The sequence below is a fragment of the Sarcophilus harrisii genome, chromosome 3, assembly GCF_902635505.1.
Source record: "Sarcophilus harrisii chromosome 3, mSarHar1.11, whole genome shotgun sequence".
Taxonomy (NCBI): domain Eukaryota; kingdom Metazoa; phylum Chordata; class Mammalia; order Dasyuromorphia; family Dasyuridae; genus Sarcophilus; species Sarcophilus harrisii.
The window spans coordinates 45,564,932-45,584,159 of record NC_045428.1 but is presented as its reverse complement, the minus strand read 5'-3'; positions in this window follow the sequence as shown (position 1 = coordinate 45,584,159).

Below are 19,228 nucleotides of genomic sequence, written 5' to 3'. Positions count from 1 at the left end.
GAACTGGAAAAAAAATTAATGGCCTCCTCATTTTTTCCCTGAGGCAACTGGGGTCAAGTGACTTGCCCAGGATCACACAGCCAGGAAATGTTAAGTGTCTGAGGTCAGATTTGAACTCAGGTCCTCCTGACTTAAGGGTTACCCCAGCCCCCCAGCCCCCTCATTTTAAAAATAAGGAAACTGAGGATGAGAGAAGTGTCACCCAGGTATTAATTAACAGAGTTGAAACTTTAACTTTATTCTAAATCCATCATTGTATCGATTATTTATTGCCTTTGTGGCCACACTTCTGCTTGGGACAAGACTGAAGTGTTCTTCTTCCCTTGAAGTTGCATTCTAAATTGGAAAAAGAGATCCGTCTCTATGGTCAGTGTCCATGACAGGCTTGGATTCTGAGTTGAATTGGATAGCCGAGGAGATGTAATGTAAACCAGGGCTCCTTAAACTTTTTCTACTTGTGACTCCTTTTCACCTGAGAAATTTGTATATAACCCTGTGTGTGTGTGTGTGTGTGTGTGTGTGTGTGTGTGTGTGTAAAATCGATATACAAATCAAACATTTATTATTAATAAATCATAATTTTGCAATACCCACATTCAGTTACCCAACCCTATATGGTATCACAACTCACAATTTAAGAAACTTTGATGTAAACTACCAGAAACCAGAATCAAAAAAAAAAGAATCCTTCCCTGATTAAAGTTGATACTCATTAAAAAATAAAAGAAAGCTTTAATATCTATCTTCTCATCTCAGTCCTTAATAATTATTCTACTCTTTTGCTAAGTGAGCCCTACATAAAAATGCAGAGAGACATCTACATTCACTCTCTCCTTCATTTGGCTTGGCTAAGGAAAGCATATTGCAGGTAATTTTGAGTGTCTGGGGTGGAGCTTTCTTGAAGCTTTATGCTTAGTACTGCATCAGTTCACCTTTAACCCCTTCTATGACAAAACACGTGGATTCTACCGATCTTGTCACCCAAGATGCTCTTGAAATAAGTTGGCAAACATGATGAACACTATTCCTGAGCTGACTCCGTTGCTAACAGAACCTCCAGAGCGGCTTCTTTGCTTTGGGAACAGAAACAATCGAGACTTTTTTTTTCTGTAGTTGAGAAGCTAGTCGGCAAGATAACATAATAATGTGTAACAAGGAAGGCTTGGTTGACTTGTCAACTGCGATGATTAGCTTGGCTCCTGTTTCAGCACCTTACTGAGATGGAGAATGGAAGCTCAGCTCCAGACAGAACAGTGCCCCCCAGCTGGTTTAACTACCACGAGCCCCCACCACTTCATTTGGTTACTGGCTAAAATTTGCAAGACCTATCTTCCTGGCATCTTATGATTTCATTAGGCCGGCTCATATGGTGATGCAGGGTGTTCAAGGGCACCAGGATACCCATTAGGAAATAAGCTGTTTCGATGCACCTAATAGTACCCTGGTGCCCAGGAAGAGTTAATTCACTTCACATGAGTGAACAGTCTACTTCCAGAGAGCAGTTTGCTCACCCGGGCTCACCATAGGATTGGCCCATTATTAATATAGCTTTAGCCTTTGTTCCCTTCCACACTGAGTCCTCCACTTTAAATTTCCATTTATAAAAGCTGGGCTTTGTTGTTGATGTGTATTGATATCAAAATAGTCAGGCCGTGGAAGTTGGCATGAATATGTTCAGGGGGGCGGTATTTTTACTATCAGATTAGAGTTTGTTTCAATGAGATAAATTCGGTCTTAACAAAATAGAACAAACTTACTTAAATTTATTTGAACATTCCCAAGTCTTTCTCTGCTGCCTCTGGGATATTTTTTAGTAAAAATTCTTAGAGAAAGATAAATAGGTTCAATATGCTAAATTCAGCTGAATATTGTTAATAAAAAAAGACAGGATTTTAATTATTTGTTAATAAGTTCTCTCTCTTTTTGAATTGGCCTGGTTTGGGTTTATTCTGCATTTTCTTTTGCTTTTTTTTATTTTCAGTGTAGAATCCATGCTATGATATTACTTCAATAAATGAGTAAAATAGATATGCTGGCTGTCAGCCGAGTAGAAAAGTGGCTTCTCTGAGACTCATGAAATAAACACCAGTTGAGGTTTTCTTCTTATTATTTCTCTGTTTGGGGAAAAGAGATGAGAAATTTTAATGAAATGAGTTAAGTAAGAAAAAGTGAGGAGTGGAAAATAGTGTCTAAATGTCTAAAATGTCTTAGATACTTGAAAAGTAAATTAATCTTTGACCCCTTTCTCCTTCATTATACAACTCAAGTGTTTCACAAATGATTATAATACATATATACATAGATCTTTATTTTTCTAAATATGTTTGTCAATCAAGAACACCTATTTGCTCATGATCACATAGCTAATATTTGTTAAGGGTAGTATTTCCATCCATGTCTTCCTAATTCCAACTGGCCCACCCCCCAACAGTAGATAGTCATGTTTCCCCTTAATCCATATCTTTGTTGTTTAGTCATTTTCCAGTCATGTCTGACTCTGAGACCCCTTTTGAGATTCTCTTGGCAAAGACACTGGAGTGGTTTGTATTTCCTTCTCCAGTTATTTTTTTTACAGATGAGGAAATTGAGGTACACAATGTTAAATGAGTTGCTCAGGGTCACACAGCTAGTGAGCATCCTAGTGTAGAAGTGAACTCAGGTTTTCCTACTGAACTACCTAGCTGACCTCAAGCACAAATAATATGATAATTCAAACAACACTTGTAAATTTGAATTTTTTTTTGGAGTCACAAAAATATATAACACCTCGATAGTAGGTAAGTTTCTTTTGCAGAGAAGTTCTTTGGAAGAAAGGGAAAGTATGGACACTAGATCCCAATTAGTGCAGACTATGAAATCCATGAAGTGATACTATTATTTAAATTCATACTGAATATTTCCATTAGGCTAGAACCATTTACCATTTTTATATAATTATAACTTTAAATAATAAAAATATGAAGACATGGGACCACTTTATATATCCATTTTGCATTAATCAGGATCTAGCTATTGTTTAATTGTGTTGAAGGACCTAGCCTTTTAAAATAATCTTATAAGAAAATAACTTATAAGAAAATCTTTGAGGGGGAAAAAAAGCTTTGAAATGGAATTTTTTGGCATATACTATGGCTTGCTCTAAAGTCATATTTTAATAGAAAGATAACAAAGGCAATATTACTAGAATAGATGTTAATCCTCCTAAAATCATCATTTCGAAAGTTATAAAAATTCTATTAGTTTTTTTTTAATCAATTTATTGTCATACCTTTAAAAGGGTAATATGTGGAAATATACCTCATCTTTTTGAAATGTTGTGAGAATCATTATGCATGCCTTCAAAATCCTTGAAAAAGGTTAAATACTACACGTGCTGTTTATATAATAATTTAGAATATACACAGCATTTCGCATCATATTGTGATGATGCATCACAAAGGTACATGCATGTCTTATGTATCGAAGAGGGAATGTCATGGGGATGAATAATTATTATCTGTGAAGCATTTTAAGCTTTTTGAGAGGCAAATGTAGCAGGATCCATCAAGAAATATCAATGGACCATGGAGAATCCTGGGATGCAAGCAAGTTTCCAAAAGGGAAATACAGATGGGTGGAGAAAAAATGAGAACATCTCTTACTCACTTGCTCTCTCTTCCTGATTAGTATTTATGTACTGAAGTGACTTCAAATGGGTTGTATATTAAAAATTCAAAGTATTATTCCATAGCACCTTTGGATTTCAAGAGCTAAACCTTAAAATCTTAATTGATTCTAATCTTATTATGGATGGAAGCACGTGTTAGAATGAATCACTGCATGGCACTCTTTATCATGTTCAGAAGATTGGGCTCATTCAATGGTTTTTGACATTTGACAATAATTATTTTGCCAAATTGCTGCTTCATCTGAAGATAAATCTATCTCCCAAGTTTTTGCATTAATTGCTGATAGACTTACAGGTTAAATAATTCTTTAAATGAGGAAGAACATAAGAATTAATTTTAATACACATATGTATTCATATATTATTGTTACATATATTATATATCCATATATTAATTTTAACATACATGTGTATATAGATATGTATGTATTAAAATAGGACCCATCTGTCTCTCATTTCAGTTCATTGGTTTGCATAGATCCAGCCAGTGGCTCTATACAATTGTCTTTGTGACCAATCCTATTGACAAGTGCCTGGTTCTGTACTGCTTATTCCAACTGTGTACACTCAGATACATGAGATGAGACCCTCTCCTTCAGGCACAATTTGCTTAGCAGGTGCACCTATGGACATTAATCAAATGATTTCCCAATAAATACCCAGTGTGGGCCAAGAGTTATTTCTAATAAAAACCCAAAAATAATATTAAAAAACACTATCCAGGCTCAGTGAGGGTTTCTTTTTTCACTCCGTATTAGAATTCTTTCTGTTTTTCTATCCTCTGGGTAAAATCCCAAGATTATAATTACTAAGGGCTACCCAAATTCAATTACTATATAAGAATACTTCCACTTTCAGTACTAAATAAGACTCAAAGTAAGTTAAAGGCTAGGGCTTGAATATAATTCTTATCCTCATCAAGACACTGCAAGAAAACCAAGCTAAACTGTTGATACACTTTCACTCAGTTAACCACTCCCTGGGGCATATGTCATAAAAAGTGATAAAAATCAGAAATGCAAGCCCCATGTGTACCAAAATATTTTCTATAACAAATTTTACAGTAGCAGATAAATTACAATTAAAGTGTGTACCCATTAATTGAGGAATGGCTAAAACAAATAGTACTATACAATCTTGATATAAGATGCAACAAATCCAAAAAAATATGAATGATTTCATTATCATTAGTATGGATTTATTGAGAAAGAAACTAGATCTATAATTTCTTTGCTATAGATAATTCCTGATTGAGGAAACTTTCTATTTCCATGAGTAGGTTTTTGCACCTGAGAGTTTTGTGACTCAAATATGATCATGCAGTCATTATATATCAGAGGAAAGATTTGAATTGGTTCTTCCTGGTTCTAAAATAGCTCTCTATATTGTACTATGCAGTCTCTCTATAAACTTGTAGAGGAAAAAAAATTAGCACAACCAGTAGAAAAATGACTACAGTGATTTAATAATTGACAGGAAGAGTACATCCTGTACTCTTGTTGACATCCAAGTAATTGAATGGACAATCTCAATCTCAAGGAGTGATGGTAAAGCACATATTCCTTTGAAGAGTAAACAGCTAGGATAAAATTTATGTGCTGAATGATTTATGCAGAAGCTCAACCCATATGCTAATTGTTTTCTTAATTGTTTCTTTTTTTATTTGTTAGAAGGGAAAGCTCAATGTGGGCTCAGAAGACCTATTTTCAAGTTCTGGCTCTAAAATATGTTCTTAGTTAAAGTCATTTACTCCTTCATATGAGCTGGGAAAAGGGGAAATGACAATGAAGTAAGAACAAAAAAAAGTCAAATAATTTATTTTATTTAAAGTAGTGCACCATCACAAACAGTCAGTCAATCAAATAGCATTTATTAAATACTTACCATACCAACCTCATTGGGCTATTGTAAGGAAAACCCTTTATAAACAGAAAAATGTTATATTAAAAATTATTCTCATTTATAAGGTCTTTGTGCACAGAATCCATCATGTTGACCTGCCCACTGCCCTATAGCAGTATTTTTTAAAATAGCAGGTTCTTCATAGAATAAGATCCTCAGAGTTAGAATGGATCTTATTGTTATTGTTGTTCAGGCATTTTTCAGTTTGTCTAATGCTTTGTGACTTCATTTGGGGTTTTTTGGGCAAAGATACTGGTGTGTTTTGCCATTTCCTTCTCCAGATCATTTTACAAATGGAAAAACAGAGGAAAACAGGGATAAATGACTTGTACAAGGCCACATTGGAGGGTATTGGGAGAAGGGAAGCACTCATTTGGACTTTTCAACTCCCTTTTTAACTTCTATGTTAGACTATAAAACCTTAACTATCTTTGGTTTTTTTATGTTTGTATTTGTATTCTCAAGACTTAGCACAGTGCCTGGCATACAGTAAGTGCTTAAAAATGTGCTTGTTGGCAAGATTTGTAATGAATTATTACCTTTTACTTTCAAAGAAAAAAATAAAATAAGTTGAGGTCACAGAGCCATATGTGAGGATTTTTTAATGCCCAATTTCTGTATATTCTACGAAGTCTATCACATCTACCTTCTCTATGAGTTTTTTCCCCTCAACTCATAGTAATTCCTCTTTCTTTGGGGTTGCTATAGAAGATATTTCTATCACTCATTTACGCTTGTGCAACCTTGTATTATTTACTTTGTGTGAGATTAAATCTTAGACACATTTGACCCTCAAAATATCTTGGGGGCATGGACTATTCCATGGTTTTCTTTGTATCCCCAATATTACCAGTGTTTTATGGATAACTGGTACTTAATCTTTGTTGATTTTTACATATCTTGAGGGCTGAACCTTTGAAGCAGGGCTTCTTAACCTTCATGCATCATGAATCCCTTTTATAGTCCAACCAGTTCTGTTCTGACATAATTTTAGAACAATATCAGAATATCTTAAGCTTCTGAAATGTTTCTATATATAAGGACCTTATGAGCCAGACAAGTAATTTGCCTTTGAGAGCCACAGATTCATTTTCACCATTTGATGAGAAGGTCCAACCTTCAGTCCAACCAGTCAGACATTCAGTCAATAAACACATATTAGTACCTGCTATGTGCCAGGCATTGTAATAACTGCTGGGGATACAAGGAAAGGCAAGAAAGAGACTATCCCTGTCCTCAAAGAGCTCACAATAAAATAGTCTTTTCCAGAAAAAAAATGTTTCCTACATTCACAGTTGAAGGAACTGTTACATTTTGGTTAGAGGTATAAGAAAATAAAGATATACTGAATGGGAGGGGCCTTTCTCATCTAAGTTCATAGACTCTTTAAATTGAAAGTATGTGACCCCCCAAGCTGCGATCTTTCACTTTAAGATTATCTTTAACAAAGTGCTTAAAAGGATGATATACAAAAACATCAATTTCTACAAATGACTTTAACAAAGAAGTGTTTGATTTTATTAAATTGGCTCAGCTTATGATCCAAAGAACTCTTTACCTTCTCATTCTTTCTTTCTTTCTTTCTTTCTGTCTGTCTGTCTGTCTTTTTTTCTTTCTTTTTTTGATTAGGTAAAAGAGATCACTCTAATTTATTTTTATCTAACCTTTAATCACCAAATGGGCATTGTTTCAGAAAAACTGAAACCTGTGAAAAATGTTAGCACAAAAAAGCCAAGACCTCCCACTGCATCTGGACCATCTCCAGTCATCCTAATCTATATCTTGTCAGTGGACACAGATGACTCAGGAGGAGAGAGAATGAAGCTGGTGACTTTGTATAGCTCTCCCTCATTTAAATCCAACTCACTTGCAAGTCATGACATCTCTTTTCTGATGTCAAGGTTCTCTTCAAGAATGAAAGACAACCTATAAGTAGTAGTAGCTGCCCCAGTGGGGATCCAACTGAGCAATTCTAGTTGGACATCTTTCTTCCTTTCTTTCTTCTTTCCTTCTTTCTTTCCTTCTTACCTTCCTGCCTTCCTGACTGCTTTCCTCCTTCCTTTTTCCTTTCATTCTTGCCTTTTTGCCTTCATCTCTTCTTTCCTTTTTTCTTCCTTCCTTCTTTTCTCCCTCCCTTTCTTCCTTCTTCCCTTCCTTTCTTCCTTCTTTCCTGCCTTCCTTCTCTCTTCCTTCCTTTTCCCTTTCTCTGTTCCTCCCTCCATTCCTCCCTCCCTTTCTTCCTCTCTCCCTTCTTTTCTTCTTCCTTTTTTCTTCCTTCCTTCCCTCCTCTCCCTCTATCCACATAGGGAAATGCCAAAGAAACTTTCTATTGTAGGCTTTCTCTCCATTTAACTAACTGCTGTGAGCTCAATTCTTGAGCATTCTTATAGGCTATCATTCTACCATCTTCACTTTTTCAGATAGAGTCTGAGCCTTAAGGAGGTTTATTGTTACATACAGAGAATTTGATTCGAGACCTTGAATTACCCGTCTTGGTTATATAGTTAGCCTCCCACATAGTTTAGGAGATTTGTATGCAAAACTAGAGAGTCTAATGCATGAGTTCTCTAGTCAGAGTAGGCATACAGGTTGAAGCAATCACCTGAAAAATTCACACCCCAAAACAATAGCAACCAGGTAATTGTGGAAATGTTCTAGTTGGAGACATTTGTATACTGAGTATATTGTACAAACAGCATGGGGAAAAAGAGAAAAATAAGAAGTAGGTCAAATAAGTATGGATTCTTCAATTTGCAAAGCCATTATGAGTTATTATTAAAATGTCACACCATTATTAGTAAATTACTATTGAACTGAATTATTATATTCATCACAAAGAAGCTTTTCCTGATAAAGTTTACACTTAAGAATAGTTTGTTGAATATCATCTCTCAAGGTGCTTTGAGAGCTGACTCTTTAAGGTAAGCTTGATTACTACAACAAGAACCATTTGACATTGTTTAGCTAGAGTAATTTATGGCTCCTCATTTATAATTCATCTCAGACTTGAGTTCAAACTGTGGGGCATTATTAATAGTAAATATTTCTACTCCACTCCCAACAGAAACACTTTTTACATTTAAATATTCGGAAATTCAGTACTATAGAATTAAAGGATTTTGAGATTTCATGATCAGAAAAGACCTCATAAGTCATGAATGATCACAAATACACACATATATATATATACATAAACATATCTATATTTCTTCATATAGATGTACACACATGTATGTATATTCATGAATATCATGTTATATATACTATAGCAGATCGTATATACCTGTACATACACATGGGTATGTGTATAGTATGTGTTTCGTGGGGTGAAAGGCAATGTTATCACAGAGCAATGTGTTGCAATCAGAGCACCTGAGTTTGGGTACTAGCTCTAAAATATATCAGCTGGATGATATGGATAAGCAATGTCACCTCTCAGATTGCCAGTTTCCCCCATCAAGGATCTCTTACTTCTTTACTGGGTGAAATACTTCCATCAAAAAAAAAGCTCCATCAACATCAACATTATATGCTTCACCTACATATCACTTGGTAGATGTCTTTAGAAAGATAGTTGAATTTCATAAAAGTTCACTCAAGAACCCGAGGCCACAAAGCTAGCAAATATCAGACAGGATTTGAAATCAGGTCTTAATAACTCTAAATACCTGACATTATCCATTATGTAATCCAGTCTCATAGTCTTAAAACTTTTTATAAAATGTTTACATATTCTACTTTATAGGATTTATTATAAGGAAAGTTCTTTCTAAACCTTAATGTGCTAAATAACTAAGCTTATCATTTGGAAGTGAGAAGGTCTATTGTAATTTCCTCAATGTGAGGAACTCTTGGTGTGAAAACTACCCTCTACTGAGGTATAATGGCAACTTACCTGGAGCACTTATCAGTCAGGCTATGAAATGAAACTTTCTTGACTCTAAGATAGTACTATCTTACCATCTTAATTAATCAATCAGAAAGTATTTAAGTACTTTGTACCAGAAATTATGCTGTGTCAGAGATACAAATATCAAAGTAAATCAGTTCATATTAGTAAGAAGTTTACACTCTTCTGGAGGACACAACATATAAAATAAAATGTTGACCAGTGAAGGGAGTTTCAGACTGAAGAGTCAGAGAAATTGTGCATAGAGCCAGAGAGCAATAGATCATCTTTTTCATTAGTAATGAGAATATCAAATAGAAATGGGTAGGGGGAAGATACAAGTCGTAACAAGATAGCTGTTCTGGCTGTGTTCTAGTATTCTGATGGTTGACTGGAAATGATTTAAAGATGTTTTGGGATTAGCTAGAAATAGTAATTTATAGTGAGTAATATACTTTCTCATTATACATACATAGATATGTATGTTTGTGGGTGTATATCTGCGCGTGGAGATGATACCTTCTGTTTCATCTCTCACATATACCACTCCATATCCTGTTTCTGTACTTTTGCTCAGGCAACACCCCCATGTTTAAAATATAGTCTGTTCTTAATTCTACCTCCCAGAATCTCTCACTTTCTTCAAGACTCATTTCAAGCAGCACCTTACAGACAAAGCCTTTCCTCATCCCAGCCTCCCTCACCCTCACCCACTCAACTATTAGTGTCTTCTATTCTTAAGTACCTTTTTGAGGGGTTTATTCTGCAAAATTTATTCTCTATAAACTTGCATGTGCATATATAATATCTTTTACAAAAGAATAAGTTCTTCAAAAGAAGCAATGCTGTCAATGTTTTTTTGTCTTTCTGTCCTCAATGTCCATAGTGTCTACAACCTAGTAGGTACTTAAATGTTTTGAATGAGATATTTGCTAAATTCCTTCTAGCACTAAATCTGAGAACATAGTAAGCAGTAATGGCAATTATAAGTGAAAGGCTTTTTCTCTTTACTACAGTAAAACTGTATGCACCCCTAGCAAGAGGGGTACCTTAGAAAAATTATGACTTTCTTTTAAATTATTTGGGGAATAGAATGAACACATTGTTAAAATCTGTGTCTATATACACAAACTATGTTTTCTTTAATAACTAGATGAAAAAATTGTTAAAAGAAGTTCTAATTCAATCTAACTGACCACCAGTTAATATTTTCCAAGTAAGCATTTTGAATGAAATCAACCGTTCCTCCCCACAAATGTTTCATTCATCCTTTTCTGAGAAAGGATGGATGCAGTGGTCATTATGAAATTTTTCTGACCCTCTTCCCCTTCTACTTCTTTCCTCTCTTCTGTTTATCTTTCTAATTCTTAGCACTTTCCCCTCCCTGTAGGGTAAGAACATTGGGAAAGATTTTGTTTGTTTGAATGTTCTCCCATGGTCCCCTTGAGTTCTTTAAGAAAAGCCATTATATAAATCTTAGAAAAATTATTTCCAATCATGGATCCATTTCCAATTGTTAGCCTTCAGCGAAAGTTTTAGTAAATGCTAGAAATACTTGTTATTGTCCTTAGAATGTGATGCTAACCTCTGTGGTGTTTATAAATCAAAATCTGTTTGGTACATTGGCAGGATTTCATGAATTTCAGGTTCACTATTGATAGATAAACCAAATAGCTTCTTCTTAGCACACTTCCAAAATAAGATGCCAATCCAGCTGAAATAAACGGTTTAATCCATGATATGGTGGAAGACCAGTTCAGCTTGATCTCATTTAGCATCTCCTTAAGATAGAGCTTTTTAAATTTGGCCAAAGGAAAAAATTTCTAAGTTGTAGAACCCATATGGCAAAGGTATGGCTCCTTTCCTATTATATGTCATTGTTAATACCTTGTTTCCAAAGTAGCAGAACAGAGTTTGGTCAAACATAAAAACCTTTGAATGTACTTAGGGGAATTAACTTAGTCTTTAGCTGTGTAAATGCACAATTTGTTTCTAGTATATAGACCTTGAAATGCGTTAGATCCCAAAGGGCATACCAAAACATCTGGAAGACCCTGCCTGGGTCAAAAATTTGACTGATGTGATTTTGTCTTTGAAAATTAGTTTACAGATGGGTATCAAGGTGTACACAGTAACCAGATTTTGTAAAGACATCTGCACAGTATTTGGAAAACATTTATGTAAAACTTAGGTAACAATTTCTGCCATACCATTATTATGTGACAATTAGATACTGACATGCATTTCTACCATCTAAGAAAATGAAATACGTGTTTTTTCAAATATTTTTTTTTTTGCCAGATAGTTCCTTCCTCAATGTGTAGTGTAAAAAAATCAAAATTCATGATCCCATTTAGAAGAGGAGAAACTCAACTTGAAACTCAAGATCCTCAATTCTAGATTCATAACTAGAATGGACAAAAGGTCAATCTATGCTTCCCTGTCTCATGCTAATAAGGATAACTATCAGCCAAATACGAATCTTTGGAATTGAAAAAAAAAAAAAAAGACAAAATTTCTCCCTCTGAAATCTCTTCTCAAAATTTATTCCTGGGAACTTTTCACAAATCTGAGAAGACATTTTAGAGGTCGTTCTACAGTTGATCAAATATTACTAGAGTCATAAGATGAAAGCAAAACAGTATGAAAGAAATTTTCTGCCTCCTAGCAACTAGAAAAAAAATTCACTCCAGAGCACTGATTCAACCTCTACTCCAACCATTAAATGACTCTAAATTCCTCTCCCCTGTACCTCTATACCCTAGTCTGCGGGGAATTCTCTAAATTCAAGAACAAATGGGCCAACCAAGAGTTGAAGTAATGCCAGAACCTGGTGAAGAATTGGAAGAAAAAGGGAAAAGTATGGAGGCCTTTGCCAGGTTGAGAAATCCATTTGTGTGTGTTTCCCAAGATCTCAGAAGTTGATAAATTCCATAGTTTATATCAATCAGTAGTGTTATTTCTTAAAGGATACTTTTAAATATGTACTTTCAGTTGTAAACGATCCTTTGGATGACTATAACAGAGTACTACCCACTTAACATTCAAGCAATGGTGAATTCTATTAGTGGAGAGTTAGAAGGACTCAAATATTAATTTGGTTCCTCAAAAACATTAATTTTCTTTTTCTAGTCATGATGGAATTTTATTTATGACATAAGCCAGGAAATGTTGGAAAAGGGGAGGATGGTAGTGTAGCTAAACATTTGAATATCAGTCCTAGAAGTAGTATTATCCATATGAGACCTCATGATTCAAGAAGAGAAGATAGGAATGAGGAAGTTGCCAAGACTTCCTAGTATAACTTCATTCTTTGAAAATATTCTAAAATCCTACCTTCTTGATTCATTTAATTTTTTTTTCCTTTATAAAGGAGATATGGTGAGGTCAAGTGTCTCAGAGCCAAGAAGATCTAGGTTTAATTCTCACTTCTGAATGAATCTAGTCTTTAAATGACTAGACAGCTCTTAAGACTATAAAAATTGGGTCTGTCAGCCTCAGTTTCCTCATTTGTAAAAATTATCCTCATCTAATGTAGCTATATTCTGAGGTTCTTTTCACTTCTGAATTTGTGATCCTAAAACACAGAGCAGGTACCATTGGTAGAGAGATTTCCTCATTAAAGATTTTCTATACTCATAAAATCACATATAGTGTTCCTTCCAGTTCAATAAAAAAGGGAAAAAAAATTAGTCTTTCAGAACTGATGGTAATTAGGATAAGGGTAAAATTAAAGTTTACCTCAGCACTTCCTATTAAGTAAAAATTCACTAAAGAAATAAATAATGTAAACTAGATCATAAAGGGAATTATTACACTATACTCTTTAAAAGAACTAATGCTTTCCTAATACTTTCGAGCACTTGCAGAACACTCATTTACATCCAATCCATATGCCGATCACAGCTCATTCTTATCTGTTCATGCAAGCATATCTTCTAAGAATCTCTACTAGGCCTAGTTTGAGTTATTATATGTACTTGAAAGCAATAAAATGAATTAAAGAATATTTTAAGATAAATGCAAGACTGCCCCCCTCCCGTGATGCTGAATTAGTTATGTTTTAATGTATTAAACTTCATTCTCAAATCAAATAGAAATGGTTTTTGAGTCCCCCTCTATTCTGGATTGTCCCTAACAATGGTCTCTTCTATTAGCCTGGCTAGTTGAGATCCGACTGCATTTGCACATCTCATATTGTTATGTGGCTCATATTCATGAGCATTTCTTTGCCTTTTGTTAAAATAACGTAATATCCTTTTCAGGGCCACAGAACTGTGCAACAGAATGCTTTGCTCTTGTTATTTTTATGTAGGCCTTTATTAGCTATAGTCATCACAGAAGAGCACAAAAGCTATGTGGTGTTTTGATTTGAAGGGGGGAAAAAATCTAAAATTCCTTTAAAGCATTCAGTCTGAATGGCTTAACTGTACCATAATGAGGTAGCCGAAGCTAAAATAGGAAAGGAAATTGTGAGGGGCAGTGCGGATTGCTTGGATTCAATAAGGATGTTAGTCTTGAATAGATGAAAGAAAGAAAACTTATTAGCATCATTATGAGGAGAATATGCCGTTGATGAGCACTTTGGAAAACCCATTCTGGACCAGTTAATCCCCTATGAGTGCAGCATGACCTCTATGCTCCTATTAAGTTCACTTCAAAATTGGTGTGAGTGCGATCTACCTAATAAGTGAGTGCTGGTCAGACGTGCAACTCGACGCCTAGGCACAGAAAGTCAGATGCAGCTCACAGATAATTACACCCAATTCATTCTGACTTCAGGAAGAAGGTACGCATGAATATGGAGTAGGTGCCGCTAAATAAAATACAGATATGAGAAGCTGAATGCAAATTGCATGCACCGATCACAAGGTATCAATCTTCTTTCTGTATTTTCTTCTGTTTATATCTTAATTGTCCCATATGTCACAATAGACGGCAAGTCCAAACTGCAGGAATTGTCTCATAAATTTTGTAAATTTGTAAACATAACACATTAGTGATGCTTAATAAATGTATTGTTATCAACATTCTAATAAGCAATGGGAGAATAAGTGGAAGTGCTTTATGCCATTGAATAGAAATGTGCATATTCATAGAGAAATCTATTTTTTTATAAGCAAAGAAGGTAGAATTTAGTTTGCTAATTGGTCTTTCCCAGAACTCAGTATTTTCTTATATATTTGGAGATTTTAAAAATTATTTCATTGGCTAAACGTTGAAGCCATCAAATTAAATAATTCCTCTAAGATTTAACATTTTCTTCTCATTTGAATAAAATAAACTGATCCTGAAACCAGTAAATTTTTTTCAGTTTTAAGAACTGAAGGTTCATTTTCATAAGGATAATTGTGTGTGTGTGTGTGTGTGTGTGATTCTCATCATGTTGTCCATTTTAGCCTTACTAAATGAAGATAGATTGATATACTTTTTTTTAAAAAATCAAGATCATAATAAAACAATGAAGTATTAATTGCCATCTTTTGGGCAATGATAATGGAGGAAAAGTAATATGAACTTTCTAGCCTGCCTATCAACTTGGTAATGATGAAATTGGTGGATAACACTTCAACACCGGACTTCACCTGGGCTTTGTGAGTATGTCTTTCAATTCATACTTTCCCTAACAGAAATCTCCTGATCTTAGCTTTTACCATAAGCTATATTTGCTTTATTTCCTTATGCTTTTAAAATGCCTTTCCTCCCTTCTCCATGATAATAAACACTCATAAATGAATGTGACACACATCGCATTCTAAACATTATAACTCTCAGGCTATCATCTATCATTGCATCTACAATTACATAAACAGATCCAGACTCCATGCCTCAATATTTGAGTTCTACACTTGCAGGTTAATAATACTCCAAGGCTTGGACAAGACCCAAAGGCTAGGTAGTATTTTTGTCCTGGGCCTTTGAAGCTCAAAGAGACTTTCTCAAACTGCATTTTATTAAGGCTGTATATTTTCTTTCTGTACAACTTGCTCATTTTCTTGTAATTTCTCCTGCCCCTCCAACACTCCATATCCAGTTGAAACCAGTATTTCCCTACTAAGATCAAAGGGGAAATGTTGACATTCACCCTGTTGGACAGTTAAATAAAATTCTTCCATAAGTATCTATTAGGCAAGATTTACTTCATGCCATTTTCAATCAACTGCACAGGCAAGCAATGTGTATATAAAAATAAATTCCTCCATTTGAGCTTACACAAATACTTCTTCTGTACTTTGTTTATGCACGGGAAGAAACTGAGCATGTCTTCTGCAGTTCTACCGCAGGTCACCTAGAGGGCAGAACCAGAATTCCTGTGATCCATGGAAGCCTCTCGAGGGGGCAGAGAACAAGACCTGTTTGATCTAGCACCTGCTGGGAAGCCATCACTTGGATACTTTTCTTCTTTTTGTCAAGTTTTTTGCCAGACTGTGGTTATAATAAATATGTAAGGGAGAGGACAGTGGGAAACTTAACAGGAAAATCCATTTGCAATCAACTGAAATTCTATTATGAACCACTGATCAATAAGTCTATCCCAGGGCAGCCAGATTATTGAGAACAGAAATCAGCACCAGGATAGACCTAGTCTATGTGTTTTAGAGCTACAAAGGTTTGGATATGGTATACATATATAGTATGGATTTTGCTTTATAAAGACAAAACAAAACGTTCATTGGCTCAAGTGTGTGTGTATGGATAGACAAAAAGAAAGTTAGATATACACACAAAATTTACACATATATAAATTGATTGTATGTAACTATATATGAATATGTGTATATATGTATATATATATCTGCTTTTAAATATTGCACATATTACATATACATGGGTATGTATATATTGTTTAAATGCACATTGCATACTGTATTATGCATATATCCAAGTATGAATATTCAAGTATGTAGACATTTTAAATATTTGTGGGTATAGATATATGTGTGAATGTATATGAATATGTGTATATGTGTGCTTGTAAATATTGCATATATTACATCCACATGGGTATGTATATATATTGTTTAAATGTATATTGTATACTGTATTATGCATATATCCTAGTATGAATATATTCAAGTATGTGTATATTTTATATATTTGTGGGTATAGATATATCTTTATGGCATGTGTATATGAATATATAAATACATATGTGAGTATATTGTATAATACTTGCTCCTCCATATTCATGTATATTCTTTGTGTGCAATAATATATACATGTGTATGTTCATGCACTGCAATGTATCTATGTTTTATATATATATATATATATATATATATATATATACACACACACACACACACACACAAACACACCTGTATTGTTTGTGCTTACATGGATATATACAATATATACAAAATGTTTCTAAAATCAATACAAAAAAATTCTTTTTTTCTTTCTTTTTTTTTCTGAAGCAATTGGAGTTAAGTGACTTGCCCAGGGTCACACAACTAGGAAATGTTAAGTGTCTGGGATCATATTTGAACTCAGGTCCTCCCAACTTCAGGACTGGTACTTTTTCCACTGTACCACCTAACTGCCCCTATACAAATAATTTCAGGACTGATGATACTATTGTTGCTTAAAAATGGAAGCAGCCACTATTTAAATTAATGGCACTACCATTTATTTCTTAGGAATCTATGCATTATAACATTACAGAAGCAATATTTTAGCAATTATGTAAAAGAACAGCTAGCTTTCCCAAACACCAGGGTGATATGAACATTCATTGAAACAGTTGCCAAGCTTCCTATGCAACAAACCATTATAGAGATGAAAAACATTGCAACACAGCAATCTCAATATAATTCAATTCAAGAAACAATTATTAAACTCCTACTATGTATGTGTCAGACATTATACCAGGCTTCAGCGAAACAGATAAAAATGAGAAATAGACCCTGCCCTTAAGGGGCTTCCATTTTCATTGTAAGAAAAAACACATACATAAGCAAATAAATGCATATTATAGTATATTGAACTTCTCCTGGAAATACTATTATTTGATGATTATTCACATCAATGAGTAGAATCTTATGCAGCTACTTTAGGCTTAAACCTGGATTACATTAAAAAATCTAAAGAGGAAGGTATGGAAAAACTGGAGAATATTTAAATAATGTCCCTAAATATTGGTTTTATATAAGTTTAAAATGCATCTTTTCCCTTTCATATAGAAAATAAAAGGAAAAAAAAACTTTGCAAATTTTTACTTTGAAAAATAAAAATTGCCCAGAAATCACTGCAAAAATAATAGAGAATTCATTCTTAACAGATAACATTCCATCGATTTCTGTCTCTGCCAACAAACTTTGAAAGTTCCTTAGTATCATTTATTCAGTATTAACACCTTCAAAAATATAAAAATTTTATTTGGATTTGGAGGATTTAATGTGGGGACTGTTTAAATTTGGGAGGAATTTTTTTTAATAGGCTTAAAACTCCTGACTATTGGTTCTTGAACAAGAACTTCATATATATACACTCATCATCCCCCCCAAAAAAAATAAGCAGTCCATTAACTTCTCTAGCTTTAAGAAAGATGCAGATTGAAGAGCCATAACATAAACATCTGCATTGAGGAAATGCAATATTTCCATTTAGCCAGATAAAATGAAACATAATTTATTATAATGATAACAATTACATTAGGACTAGAGAGACCTAGGTGAGTAAACTTCCTCTCCCAATACAGGTCAGCATCTGCTCCTCAGTTTACAATCTTAGTTTGAATGTTACCTAGAGCACTGACTGACTATATGACCTGCTCAATTATCAAGCCAGTATGTACCCCAAAAGAAGTTGCACCTAGGTCCCTTGGGCTCAGAAAGCAGATTTTTACCCACTATGCCATACTGCCTACAGTGTTTAGATAGCACTTTAAAATTCTGAAAGTGTTTCACATACATTATCTCATCTCATTCAAACCTAACAATAAAGAGGAAGTGGCCCTGGTTATTCAATACATAGCATGTCCACATTATAGAATAATTTATTTGTTCTTCTTGAACCAGTTCTTAAGTAGGACAAAAACTGTCATTCATTTTGCTTTTGTCTCCTCGGCACCTTAACAAATGTTTTTTGATTGCTCAATTGCTTGATGACAATTGCTTTTATATAGTATTAAATTAACATCTTTTCAGGAGGTGGGGGTTTTTCTAATAAGCCCCTTCATGAAGCAATTGCTTCCCAGAAAGAAATTAATGTCTGATTTTAAGTGAATTCCAAAGTATTTTGGTGGGGAAAAAAAGGCACAGTCTTTAAAACCTAGCCCAAAACTTTAAAACCTTGGCCCAAACTGGGAGAGACAGTATGAACTCAATTTAGATGAGTCACACGTTTTCTTGGCAGTTTCTCTTCTCCTCTCTGATAAACATCTTCTCAGTCAGCTTCCTCCTGGTTCAACTTCCTGTTTGAATTCATTTTTTCACCTACACTACTTTTCTTTATTGTTTTCTGCCCCTCCTTTCACATCAACCTTTCAGTTAGTCACTAAGTTATTTTAATTCTTGGTTTACACCAACAAATAGTTATTAAGTGACAATAATGATTAGCATTTATTTATATGGAACTTTATGATTTCCAAAATATTTTGTGTAAATTCCTCATTTGAACTTACAACACCCCAACAAGGTAAATAACTACAGAAATTATTATCCCCAAATTACAAATAAAAAAAATCAAGACTTGAAGTCACACAACTTGTCTGTTAGATAGAAAATGTCAGAAGCAAAATTTGAATTCATTTCTCTGACTCCAAATGC